The sequence below is a fragment of the Echiichthys vipera genome, assembly GCF_963691815.1.
Source record: "Echiichthys vipera genome assembly, chromosome: 6".
NCBI classification, from domain to species: Eukaryota; Metazoa; Chordata; class Actinopteri; order Perciformes; family Trachinidae; genus Echiichthys; species Echiichthys vipera.
The window spans coordinates 21,476,762-21,492,099 of record NC_139831.1 but is presented as its reverse complement, the minus strand read 5'-3'; positions in this window follow the sequence as shown (position 1 = coordinate 21,492,099).

The following is a 15,338-nucleotide window of genomic DNA, read 5'->3' as shown; positions in this document are numbered from 1 at the left end:
GACAGTCATTTTCAGGTAAAGGTTCCTGAGTTGGCTCAAGCTGATGTCACCATTAGCTTTTTTGAAGGCAAAGTTAAAGGGCTTATTATTATTTCTGTAAGTGTCTGATCTTAAACCATATTACTGTATATTATATTATTAGAATGCTCTGACAAATATAACTCTTATGGTTGTGCAAAAATAAAAATAAAAAATTATCTGAAAAAGCGAAATCAGGAAGTGTTGATTGCAAATTGTAGTGCAAGTAGGAAGTGCTATTTTTTTTTTTCTGCTGCGCCTTCACTTCTAGTTCCTCTTTTGTGCTGCCAGGAGACACACTGTTCAGCACTTATCAGATACCACCCAGAGGAAGGAGCAAATTGAGGTTGCATAACCACTTAGGAGCCATGAATGAGGTCAGTGGCTCGCTGCTATAGCTTAACGAGAGTCAATCATCCGTGTTTTGTTGAACACTGTAGATCCAAGTCTGTCATGATACAGCGAATGATAATAGATGGGTCAATGCACTTGTAAATGTTAAAAACACATTGGGAATATGCATTATATTGAGCGTGCTGGGCATTTCCCATCAACATGAGAACACCAGATGTATATTGAGGTAAGTTTAAGTGTTTGAAGTCGATCACACACAGCCTCCAGACCATTTGCTCTTCACCTAAAATAAATATGTCTGTTCACACGCAGGTTTCTGTTTGGCGAGGAACAGAACATGGCATACCACGGTAATACCCTGACCTCACTAGCAAAACTCCAACTGTTTCTCAAACCTTCAATAGAATTCACAAGAGATTTATTGGGCGATACAACCCCATAAAAACTACAATTATAGTCAAATGATCTCAATTATCTTATTTATAGAACACAAGATATTTGTGATTGCTAATATAAATCATTTTAAATTGTTTGCGCAAAATGGGATGCATGGTCGCCTTAAATTACGTACAGTACCACATCAAAGATCCAAATATCCACACAATCGGATAGCTCAATCAATGGGTTTGGTCAAGCCAGTTCCCTTCTTGCATTGACATGTTCCTTGTCAATAATATTATTGAATGTGCTATGCCACCACCTCTCCAAACCCATTCACATCACAGACAGATGCTTTGCAGGATCCTTGGCGTCACTTGTCAATGCATTCAGTAACCCTGCGCATTAAACTGTGACGCTCCACTATGGTTGCTGTTTTGAACACAGGGAATACACATGGTTAACATTGTGAATTTTCGAAAACCATGTGGTTAGGTTTAGGCAAAACAGAAGAACTTTGTTAGAGTAAGGAAAATATTGTGGGTGGGCTTTAAATGATACATAACTATAGTGATGCACAGGAAACATACTGCGGTCCCCTGGGTGAACCTCATGTGTTTATTTGACCCATCCACCATCTGAACTTCTCTACACAGACTTTGTCGCTCTCCCTTTTGGAGCACTTGCACTGAATCTCCGGTACTGCACCGGATGGACTAGGGTGCCTTGTGCATTTGCGTCCAATGCAGAGGACCGTGACAAAACATTGGTATTTTACGCCCCGGGAGTGAGAATGGTTGCCTCTACATCAGTCTTCCCTAACATCTAAATATTGTGTCAACTCTGTTGATCACATGTAGATATTCTGTCTCTTGTGACTTCCAACGTTTCAGCCCAGGGTCAGAGAGAGAACTGTGTTTGCATAACTGATGAAGATTTAAAGTGTTGCTCAAGGACCCTTAAGCAGAATGAAATTAATGCATGCTGCTAAAAGGGCAGATCGGCAACTTATATTGATGTACTGTGTCTATTTTTATACATGATGACAAAGTTTTTAAAGAGATTTGATAAGAAGAAGATGAACGATTGTCCTACTCAAAGATCACTAAGACAGATTGTTGCTAATGGAGACAGGACATGTTAACAGTTTGGAGGGCAATGAGGGCCAAAGTAAAGCAAAAGCTTCCCATCCTGCCCGCAGAATATTAACCTTTAGAGACTCTTGGGACATTTGGTGATCTCAGCCGACAATATTGTCTTTCAGAGGCTGTAGTGGGCTCGGTTTTAAAGCTAGAGTGAAGATACTGGTATTAGGGATGCCATAGTTTGAATCGTGCGGTACATCCTCCATGGTACGCTACATCCCCCATGGTTCAATACGCACTTACGGGTTTTTTGTTTTTTTGCAGTGGAATTTCATGTTATTCCATGTTTCCATTCTTCGTATCTGTCTCTGAAGTGGCTCTGTCAGAGCTTTAGAGGAGCACTTGAACGCAGCATGTGTTCACGTTCTGCAGATGGGGAAACGCCTCCCTGACGAGTAAATATCCGATCACTATGAGCAAGCTGAATCAACTACAACACTGGAGTCTTCTTCATACACATCTGTGGTGTGGGGACATTTTTATTTTGGCGTTGAATACAGTGACGATGGAACAAAGTGTCAACAGAACAATTACTCTCTGCAAGCATTGCTTCATACCTGTCACCTATGCAAATGATAACGCTTCCAATATGAGCACACATATGCAGCACCACCACTCAGCATCACTGTCTGGAAGCAGGGTGGCTGGACAGGTCACACTGTCAGTTAAAAAACAGTTGTGTCTCGCTGATGTCTTTCAACGAGCCTGTTGAACCGGTTCAGAAAAAATAAAGAAAATAACGAAAGATTTGCAACCCTTTAGCAATGCAGGTTATCATCACCTAATCGGAACGCTCTGCACACATTTTTCAGCATTTACGTAATTCCTGACCTCTATAAATCATCTAAGGCGTTCGTGTGGAACTGGCTAAAGCACGGAGCTTAGCACTGTGAAGAAGCACTTTTGCATTTGAAAGTGTTGAAATTTTTTTTTTACATAATTTTATTTAGTTTATTATACAATACACTTGAATGTGTCTGAATGTAAAAACTTATAAGCGAAATAAAGAAATAATTTTCGAATAAACAGCAATTTTTTTCTCTTTTTCGCACAAAATATGTACCAAAACAGAACCGAAACCATAACCCAAGAACGGAGGTACGTATTGAACCGTGGGCTAACTTTACTGTTTCATAATTGATATCATATGAAAATAGAAAGCCTAAGGTATTCATAGGTACTATCTCAAATAATAACGCTTCAATGTTAGGCTAAATTGTGGCAAGGGGAAAACTGGCAGGGCTATTTTCCAAAAAGACAAAAAGTACACTGTTTTTTGCATGCAGTACAAATGTGTTATTTTCACTTGTTCTAAAATGGTAAATTTTAATATTACTGCATACTGGGTTCTTGGAATTGCATAAATTGACTGGAAAGCTGAGACTCCTGTGGATTCAATGAGCCCAATTGTATTCATGAGTGATAATGTCCGTCCCCATAATAGACATTTCATTGTAGTGAGACCATTTTTTTTCAAACTTGAGCACAATGTGTAAAATGTAACTTATGAAACTTTACAACCACAAACTAGGGACCTTGGGTATTTGCAACATTAGTGGATTTCCTATGGTTTTTCGAAGTCTGATCACCGACATAGGCTGATTAATACAAATATCATTACTGTTGTAAGAGGTAACAAATAATAAACAATGATGACTCATTAGGCCTAAATGAATTAGTCTTCTTCATCAGAAAGTTGTGGTTGAGTCTAATAATTGATCATGATTTCATTGACCCTAACTTTTGAGTTACTTCTCCACAGGGTGCATGTATCTAAACCTCTTGGATTGTATAATTACACCAACAGTAATGAAATCAAACGACTTTACTCATGTCACAGTCTCTTCCTGAGTGCCGTACTGTTTCAAAGGTAGTGCATCTACACTTCAGTATTGACAAATGGTGTGCCATGTAATTCATGTTTGTTTGTAAGCTCCTCATTTATTTGTCTCTGCACTTTTGCTTCTAGCATGACTGCTCTGCTAGCCAGCCAGATGCATATTTCCAGGTATTAGAAAACGGAACTGAGAATCCTGGAAACTCTTGTCTTTGGGGTGTAGCTATAATATATGTATGCAAATGTGTGTGCATGTGAAAAACACAAAGACAGGTGGAGAGAGAGCAAGACACAAAAGAAAAGAATGGAAGGGTCATATAACCCATGTTTTGGCACTCAGATGTACAGAAGTGATAAGATGTGTTCTGTGCTCCTTGGAGAAAAGGATGAATACCTGTCACCTATACATTGATAGCATTTGGTGTACATTTGTACCACTTCAATATTTACTGCACACTCTTTTTGTGTTTCTTTGTCTTACTATAGCTACTGGTTTCCACACTGACCAAGGCACTGATTGCACTCCTTGTTTGGAGAGAGATAGGGTACATCTAAAGTCCTGTATTAAACCTTGACTGTGGCCAACAGCCTGGGTAATTGGAAACCTCATTTAGCCAAATGGTGACGTAGGCTACAACAGTAAGTACAAATGCTGACGTGCCTAGGAGTCGGAAATATTCACACATGGGCACGTATCTGCCAAGACACACACACACACACACACACACACACACACACATACATACACCCCCCCCCCCACACACACACACACACACACAGACACACACACACACACAGCTGTAAATCCACCCTCACAGGATCACAGTTGGCTGCTAATGTTAGTTCTGGTGAGGTGAAGTGCATTCACCAGGAGCATAGGGAGTTTTAAAATGGAAACTTATAATGTAATGCAATGTAAAAATGCATGCAACTCTATGAGATAGCAAGTAAGCACCTTTAATGTATAATGAGTGAAATACAAGGTGCTTCATTAAAACCTAGATCACTGAAACATTAGACAAACAAACATCAGTGCATCTCAATATTATAGAGGGGCAAGAGATTTTATACCCCCCAATGACAATGTGGTTCAAACGATCAGGAGTCACAACTGGAAAGATGCACAACAAAATAACACATTGTGGAAAAACATTGTATGGTGCCGTCAATAACCTGTGGATATCATTTACTTACAAAAAAGCAAAGAGTGAGTTATGATTTGTGAGTTACATCACACACAGGAATACAATAGCTCAACCTGTAACTGTCATGTGACACTACGGCATGTAATGTTATCGCTTCAACAGACTTATTTAAATTGGGTCTCTCTCTCTCTCTCTCTCTCTCTCTCTCTCTCTCTCTCTCTCTCTCTCTCTCTCTCTCTCTCTCTCTCTCTCTCTCTCTCTCTCTCTCTCTCTCTCTCTCTCTCTCTCTCTCTCTCTCTCTCTCTCTCTCTCTCTCCTCTCCTCAGAAGCCTTCATTTTGAGGATCTATAGCCAGTTCAGAATTGGAACTGGCTTTAGATACCAAACCTTTGGATTAATTTTTTTATTATTAGTTAGAAACAATATAGGCCTTAGGTCAACTCTGCATTTCATTAAAAAAAAATTAAAAATCTCTTTTCCAGACCACTAGCAGACCAAAGCTTGACTTAACCACCATCAAAAAGAGTGCATGATGGTCTCTTGAATGATTTGATAGTCTTCGCTTAAAGCAATTCATTGGTTAGATCGCTTAGATTGGTGGAACAATTATCCTCATTGGCTAATTCACTCACATGGCTTTTCCTACTATGCAGATGACACACAATTAATTTGGTCCTTTCCACTGGCTCAAACCCAGGTGGTAGCACAAATCTCTGCACCTAGAAGGCGACAGAAGTCTAGACTTCAGCCAGGCCTTATTATACTTTTCGCCATTGCTGTTCTTCCTCCATAGTATTTTCCGTACTTTCATTAGACATTCATAGTTTTCAACCGCGGAGTAACATTAGAGAATCTTCACGCACAAGCTTGTTAATATAGAAAGAGATTATTTCTGGTATGGAGCTAAAATGCTTGTGTGGACACAGAACATTTTTTGTTTTAGAATGAAAAAGTAGTAGTGTGGATGTAGTCTAAGACACGTCGTTGCACTTGCTGTTAAAAATCACAGGCACAATACTGTGCAATGTGTTACACTTCGATGAAGCATGCCGTTCTCCACATCCCCTCTTAATAAGTAGTGGTCCCGAGGGGCTCTGTGAATTGAATGCACGACTTTAGCTCATCCTGCTGACTTCTGTGATTTGAGGATATTCATTTACACAAAGAGAAGTCCCTCTGCAGTCACTGTGGACAAGGCCAAACAAACTGAGCTATGACTAATTATAGACGACCCTGTTGTGATCTTTTTCATCCTGTGTTTGGACCCTCTGACCAGCTGGGTCTTCAGTGGAGCCCTTATAGTTTTACCCACGGATAGGTAGACTATCATTTTTTTACACTACACTGACATGATCAATACTGATCTAAGCGACAGAACTTTAATACAAATCCTAACCATGCATTAGATATTGTGGCCTTTCATCCTCCACTCTCCCACTACAAAACTCATCTTTCCTCATTTGGACTTTTCAGTGATTGGTTGGAGCATTGATCTTGGAGACATTTATAAGAAAGGATAAACCTCTAGATGTGGACCATCTAGTTTTCAAGGGGTCCTTTGAGGATAAAAAAAGAGGGACTGGATGGGGTTGTTCCAATCACCCAAGTTACATTTTACAATTTGCCACTGTTCAACCACACATCATACAACAATGGTAGTGCAACTTGGGGATCAGTGTCTTGCTCAAAGACACTTCAACATGCAGACAGGAGGAGCTGGGAATCAAACCTCCAACCATGTCTGTACAAATCCCATACCAGGTAGCATTGAAAATGAAGTTAAGTTAGCATGACATAAAAGGTACAGTTAACTTGTGTTACCAGTCTATATCATCTTAATATCTTCTCACAAGTGTTGTTGTGTTCTTTTTTATAAGGGAACCCATACTGCTACTTAAGGTATAACAAGTTTATTATAGTTTTATTATCAAGAGGAAAGGATATTCTGCTTAGCCAAGGGGTCTCTCTGGGGTCAGAAATTGCAGTCATCCTGGCAATCAACCAAGCTGTTGTTGCAACCAATGAGCCAGAAAAAGAGCCTCACCCACACAAAGAATTTATATGGCAATAAAGTTAATTGGGTTGTTGATTGGTTCAGAATGTTGCTGAAGCAGTCTCTGGTCCTGGCTTTGGATTGTCCATCACTCCCAGACAAGATCTCATTGGTTCACAAGTTGAATCCTCCGCCGGAGTTGAATCCTCCGCCGGAGTTGAATCCTCCGTCATATGGTTCCTCCAATGAACCACCAGTTTCTATAGAAAGAACACTCCCTATTCTGCAACTTCCACTTCCAGGGACAGATCCCTCTTCATTCTTTTACACCCACTTTTAACCTGGAGCATATCTGCAACACCCTTTAATTATGTCATCTGTGTTAAATTGATAATAATGTAAAAGGATGCTAAATCAATTTTATTTAAATTCTATACATACACAGTGAGTAAGATATGATAAGATAAGACATTCCGTTATTAGCCCCACAAAGTTGAAATTTCCATTTACAGCACCAAAGTGGATAGCAAACATCAATAAGAAACTATAAATTCTCGATAAATATAGAAAGATATGAGCAATATAAACACAGGGAAGTATAAAATATAAGAACATCAGGAACAATATATACAATATTTTTAAATGTTTAAATTCACACTAAGTAATGAACAAAACTTCAACTATATTGTGAATACAACAAACACTTCATGTTTAAAAATCTCGCCAGTGTGTACAGAGTAAAGAGTGCTAGAGCGAGTGAGGCAGAGACTGTGTGACTTTCTCCTATGTGGTATTGTAATCCTGGGCAAAATTCCGATTTGATTATGGGGCATTTCTGTGCTGGAGTTTCTGTGAATTGGGGAGTATTGAGTAACAGAGAGGAAATTATGCATTTGTAAACACAGTACTCCAGTTGTGTTTAGTCTCTTCAAACCAACCCATCTGGGATGCCTTCTTTTACGCCTTTTTATTCCGTGCAAAACATTGGAATGTAAACAACTGTTTGTTTGTACAGTGCTAATTAAACTAGTTTTGCCACTCCAGTATGTTGAGTGATCTTTTATTTTGTCTTAAGCAATTATTTATTCTTTGATGTGTCTTTTGATAAAAAAAACATTGTTTTGTCACTAAATCTGTGTGTGTGTGTGTGTGTGTGTGTGTGTGTGTGTGTGTGTGTGTGTGTGTGTGTGTGTGTGCGCGCGTGTGTGTGTGTGTGCGTGTGTGCGTGTGTGTGTGTGCGTGTGTGCGTGTGTGTGTGTGTGTGTGTGTGTGTGTGTGTGTGTGTGTGTGTGTGTGTGTCTTTTTTAAGACTGAATTGCTTGCATGTTTTCCTCTGTGGGACAGACATTATTAGGTAAAAGTTCCTGAGTAGGCTCAAGCAGATATGACCATTAGCTTTTTGGAAAGTGAAGCTAAAGGGCGTATTATTATTTTAAAGTCAAGAAGAACAATGGCAAACAGGATTGTTCAAGTGCTGATTGATCTCTGTGGTATAAAAATGAGACTGTGGCTGATTTCTCATTAAAGGTGCAGTGCGCAGTTTCAGAAGCTGCACATAAGGGACCCAACTTGTTTGAGAGAGATGGACCGCCTACTCCAAAATCAGTTTGTTGACGATACTGTTCCATTATCTTATACTTGGGCTTCTGGGCATGAATGTGATGCGAAGGATCTGGAAAACTGTGTTCCAAGATGGTACAGTGCGACCACAGGGGCTGGCACTAGAAGCCGACCCAGTGAGCAGAGAGCCTGGAAGAAAGCTAAATTCTCACAACCCAGTGAGGGTTATGTGCGTGTCGAAAAAAATGCTCATAGCAGGAGCACAGGGGATTCCAGTTGGTCCGCCGTATGTCCCCCTTGTGGAGCCCATGGCGGAAGCTGCTCCATTCCTGGTTGCATGGGAGGTTGTGACAGTTGATGGTGGACTTCTTCAACTCAGGCTCAAAAACACCACTGCCTCCTCAATCTACCTCCAACTCTACCAGGACAATTGATTCTGACTGAACCCGACAAGCCAAAACCAAGACATACTTCTGGAAATGTTGGCAGAGCCAGGGCTGACCTCCCTGGTGCCCTAAGATCAGTTCCGCTAAGAGGCCCTCCTAACTGACATGTGAGCCATTTAAACAATTTGCTACACAGTCACACCATAGCCACATGAGCTCCCCTGGTGCCCATCACAACATCATGCCCCCTTGAGCTGCTTGCCATAGACCTTCTCAAGTTGCCGTGTCAACAGATGGACATCAGTATAAGTGGTTATAGATCACTGTACCAACCAATCTGCCAATAGCACAGCAAAGGCTCTCTAGAAACATTGGCTCTGTAGGTAGCCCAAGGAGGTTTCTTTCTGCTCAAGGGGAAAACTTTGAATAGATTGTCCTGCAGGAGTTATGAAAATGGACAACTCAGATAATGCTATGAATCATGAGATAATATATTATGTTAACTCAATACTGATTTCAAAACATATATTTTGCTTGAAAATTGGTGATAATTAATTATCCACTAGCTGTAACATTGCATCAGATTTATTGGATTACATGTGCAGTTGCTGTAAAAGCAATTTCACAGAAGTGTGTACAAAAGCCTGTACAGAAAGAAACTAAATTAAACCACCAGTATATAATGTCTTATGATGTTAAGACAATGCATCACAAAGCACCTTACTAATGTATTGTTATAGAGCTTAAGGGACAGTGTTTCTCTTCTTTTGTGATATGACTTTCATCATAACCTGATAGACAATGATAGCATTACATTATCTGCTTGCGCCTATATAAATCATGCTTACTATCTTCAACTCAACCTTATGAATCAGAAAGACTAATTGTAGTGAGGGATCAGGGAAGCAGCCAATCAAATGACCTCGCCTCCTGGAGTACTATACAATTTGTTTCACATATCGTTAACCTTTTCACTTGTTTCACTGCAAATGTCAGCATGGTGCTTGCCAATGATGCAGGTAACACTTTCAATACCTGTGGAGATTGATAGCTTTTGAACCTTCTTCAGTTCAGTTGTGATTAATAAATTGTGATACTTTCGAAACTCGGGATACACTTTCCAACACACCTGCATCTAAGATAACTGGATGTGTGAATATTTCCTTTGAAGAACCTCTGAATACAGTTAAAAATGATAAAACAAAACAGTCAAAAGATTTCAAGCTCTATAAACACATGTTTTCGTTTTCTGGATGTGCATTATGGGCTCTTAAACTAATATTTGCCATATGCAAGTTGTAAAAAATTACAATACTCAGTGTCATGTGAAGTTGCAAGATAAATGAGGAGGGCTGCAAACTAAATCCTACTTAGGACCCCCAAAAGTCTAGGGCCAGCCCTGGCTGTAGGTGATTGATTTCTACACACTGGAGCAGGGACACCTACACTGAAGATTTCACCAAGGGAAAACCCCTGCTGAGGAAATAAAACTCTTTTAAAGGTCCTCTTAATTAGTCATTTTATTAGGAGAATATTGAGCTGGGTTAGAGGACCCTCAGACACAGGTTCCCCTGTAGCTAGCTAATTAACATAGTATCATGTAGTTAACTCTGCAGTTAACATTGTTTCTTACTGCTCTAACAATTCTAACATAACCTGTAACCCACAAAATCATTTATTTTAATCTGCTACCCCTTGGCCTTGAAGTAGTAACATGGTTAGCATGCCAATGTCAAAATTTCTTGCATTAAAAAGAAACATTTCATCCATTCCTTAGTTTTGTTGTCTGGTTTTGAACATGGCAAAATATGACAACATTCAACAAACTATTTGGAGCATCACACTTCTTAGAGCCCCATTCACAATGCTTTGGCATATTTGGAAATCCACATTTTGACAGACCTGCTGCCTAGTCACTATGCCTCCAGGGCATAAAGGAACAGCATTTGCCCCCTGCATCTCATTCTTTCTTTTCATTCACTCACTGTTTTTCTCTCTTCAAAATGCTTCTTTCTCTACTTTGAGTTGCTCCGCAAGGAAGGGGTTGTATGCGGTCATTTCTAAAAATGTAAGAAAGTACTAATGGAAGTGGACAGAAATGAATCAGATTATGGGACAATTGATACATCAAGAAAATTAAACGCTTATTATATTCAAAGTATTTGACAGAGGAGTCTTCTTTAATACAGGTCCCCTCTGTCACTCTCTCTCCCTGTATCCTTTTTAACCCAATGGCCAAGAGGAAGCCCACCCACAAGCCTTTCAGCAGATGGAAATCACGTTTCCAGGCTGTCCCTGCTGGAGATATAATTACCACAGAAACCCTGGCTGTTAGTGGAAGTGTTCAACTGCTGAATACCTTGCCAGGTCCCTCTGTAACGTTGATTTCCCATGGCCACCCATCATTACGGGAACACACAAACCTTAAACAGGAAAGTAAAGAAATGTGGCTCCTTCTCACATACATACATTCAGTGAGTGGGGGTGGTGTGTGTGTGTCTCTGTGTGTGTGTGTGTGTGTGTGTGTGTGTGTGTGTGTAGGGGGGGGGGGGGCTGTAACAAGCAGCTGACAGCAAACATACACAAAGATTAAGGCAGATGGGCAGATTTAAATGATGTCTGTGGCCGAAGCGGTCCTAAATTTGCTTTGTTCAGGGAATTCATGGGCTGTGTTAAATCCCTCACTATTCACTATTTTGTAGTGCTGTCCACATATTGAGAAATATTATACCCTATATAACTGACTCAACTTATTCCACAATGCATTGGAAAAAGTAGTGGAGAACAATGGTCTCTAACCCAAGCACTATATACCATCATGCATTACACTAAAGGAAAAGGCAGACAGACGAGAGGAGTGAGAGCAGCACAACTACAACCGGTACACAAAAGTACTTTTCTGTTTAACTAGTGAATAAATCAATACTGTTTTTTGAACATGTAAATAAAAATTTAAAAAAAATACAATAAAATCTAAAGGAACACAAATACAATATTAACTTAATTTTTTCAGCTAGCCATGTTTTGTGTCAACAAACACCAAGTAAACACTGAGAATGGGAAAGTGGCTCTTATGCTCCACAAAAGTGGAACAATCTGCAGAAGCATGTAAAATTAGACAAGCGTATGCCTTTTAATCAATTAAACACCCTTCTGACTGACATACAGCAGTGTAAATGCATGTGTTGATGTGTTTAATTGTCGATTGAAGTGTTACTTTTACGCACTTGCATCGTTGACATTGTTATATGAACTGTAATTAGGGCATCCTTGAAAAAGAGATCTCGCTCTTAATGGCCCTCCCTGTTTGACATAAGGGTTTTAAGTACAGTACTAGAGAAATATGGATTGTCAGTTTATTTCGATTTCTTCAGGGGCAGTTGGCGGTGAGCAGAGGATGTGAATAAAGCGGGCTAACATTAGCATTGGAACGATTGTGTGGAGTTCTGGTGGAAGTATGGAAATGTGATGTGAGAACAAACAGGAGGGAGTGCAGTCTGACACTTTATACTGTTCGAGTTCATTACTGAGAATTTAGAAATGATGTATCTCTTGTAAATATAAATGTAAAGGTCGAGCATCATCTTCATCTTTTCACTTACCAGGTAACGACGTCTTAAGTGTAGCAGAGAATCTCAGTTTCTCTGTCTAGTTAGTTACTCTGTTTAGTCTAATCAAAAACAACTGAACAATTGTGAAAACATAGAAAGAAAGAGTTATATTGTGTGTGATTTCCACAGAGCTGTTTATAAAGATTATTATCAAGAAGTTTTTAGATGGAAGTATAGTTTTTTTTTTCCTTATGGAAGGAAATGATGAAAAGACGTAGAGCAGTGATTCACAAAAAGCCTCAATGTACTTTGTAGGCTGATTGATTAATTTGGGGAAAATAAATTATTTTCAATAATAAGTACATGTTGCTATTTATTATGGAAGTTCCGCAAGCCAACGTTGAACAGCAATGACGTAAATATGGCACAGAGAAAAGACCCAGTGTCCAAAAGTTTTTTATTTATTTTGCAGATGAGCTCGCTATATGGTGCGTGTGGTAGGAATTTCAATGGAGCATAAAGCAGAAGTCACCTATCTGTCTTGCTCCATTTTTGCTCCGATACCAATCAAACCATGAATTGGACTGTTTAAATTCTTAAGCTGAGGAGAGAAAGAAGCACTGCTAAGAGAGAAAAACAGTGAGTGAATGAAAGAGGAGATGCAGAGGTCAAATACTGTGCATTGATGTCCTGGAGGCAGAGTAAATATGATATGCCAATCAGCTGGTTGAGAGGAAGGGAAACTCCTTGTCTTGGGGAATCCCTGTGGACAATGCTAACGTCCTGTTCAGTGGAGTTCTTCAGAACCAGGGATGTGACCCATTCATTTGTGCAAGGCATACAGTATTTATACACAGAGAAAGTAATTCATTATAACCCGCATGATAAGAAACACTGGCAGTGTTTCACTGCCGATTATTTACTGCCGACTGATGCCTCTGGAGCAGCAAATTTGCATTGATGTGTTTGGATGACGCAGAAACAGAACACTGTGTACATTCAACACAAAAAAACATTCACTTCTCTCATATAAGTAGTGAAAACGTTTGCACAACATCTGTCAGCATGCTGTGTACATTGAATGTGAGCTTTTATGTAACTTAAAACCACATACTGTCATGTCATATGAAGTGTGCATTCAACTTTGCGGCCAGATGGTGTTGCAGTTTAGAAATTTGGTTTGGAATTTGAGGTGAGGCTTTAGACTTGCTGCATGTGAAGCTGGCTAAGAGTTTAATTTGAATTCCCAAACACACAATTGTGTGCCAGGCAGCTAATTCAAATTCTGCACACATGCTTTGCTCCTGGTTAGGTATTGGTTTGCCTATGTTTCCGCACGCATTTGAGTGGCGTATAGCACCTTATCTCCCTGTTCCTAGGCATATGACACTAATCCGTCATTGGCAGACACCATATGTATTTCAATGAAATGGAACCTTGTTCCCCTGAGTGTTCCTGATAGCTGGCAGTTCAGACCAGGACAGCATGGGGTCCAAAATTACCCCCAGTCTATATATACAGTAGGCTACTTTCCTAATTATCATATGACTTGTGGCTTGTTAAAAAGATTTTCCCCTTGATGGATTAATACAGGGTCTCAGCTATGGGGTATGACACATGTGCAATGTAACTCAAGCTGAGATGTTGGAGGACTTAAGCAGATAGCACTAGAAATACAAGGATGGTGACAAATAAATCCCAACGCCATGTACAATGAAAGTACGCCAACTATTGAGCCTTGCAGACCAGATTAAACTGTGCATGTCTTGTAAGCCAAAGATATAATGCGATACGATGCTGTGACTTATCCTCTTTTTACTCTCCTTGATGGAAAGGCAACTGTTCGTTCAAAACAACAATGCAGTTACAAAGCAGTTAGCGTAGATGCTGCTACAGCATCAGTGATATGAGAACTGGAGAGCATTTCTTCTTTGAAAGAAGCGCAAAGAACAGCTTTGAAGGCTTTTCTTGAAGGAAAAGATGTTTTCACTCTTCTCCTGACTGACTTCAGAAGATGTTGATAGTTAGATGGTTCACCCAATCCAATCATCAGCTTTTCAAATGGTTCTGTGTTACAAACCATCTGTCGAGTCAGGTTATAAATTTCTATCTGTAGAGAAAAAAAAATGCTAGACCCTCAGTGACTGAAATGTTTTTTATCCTTCCTGAATGAATCCTTCCATGCATTTCTAAAAGCACTTCACTGGCTCCTTATTCATCAACAAAAGCAAAAATTGTCATGAAATGTATGCAGAAATACCTTAAAAAAAAAACCTTGAGTATAAGTAAAAATATTCTTTTCTACTGCATAAATGGTCTGATTTCACAAGTCTTACATGAACGTTTGTTGACAAAAATATACCTGTCATTCACCATCTCTGTCAGAAGGTTCTGCTCCAGTATTTATGACCTAGAACACTATGTGAGTAACCAGCAGGCAGAAATAGGAAGGTGTGAACAGGTCTGGCTAGTCTGCTGAGTCCCCACTGTCTGAAAGCAAACTGTGAACTACTACAACAAAGCTTTTCCGTGTGTCAAACTTCTGACACATTCAACTAGCGTGACAACTGTATGTAGGCAATGTGTAATGGGCTCCCATACATTCTGTACATATTTAGCACGTACTGTGTGTTGACATACTGTATGATAACAATGAAGACACTTTAACATGACGCCACTCCCAGATTTATTGACAACTGCAGTTTCTCAGGTACAACTTTGAGTTTAAAGGAAAGAAGTTTGATTTAATGACACCAACTATGAAAATATGCCTGAGTGAAGCTCTCAAATTGGAGAGTGCTCTGGTAATTGCATTAGAGAGATGCTCTTTTACCCCATGTTATCTCACTTCCTGCAGGTGTCGAGCAAAGGCAGCCCTAAATTGCTCACATTTCTTTTCAACATATACATTCTCTTTCAATAACAATCAGAGCCAAGAAAGTCACTGAGTGATGACTACCAAAGCAGTGCC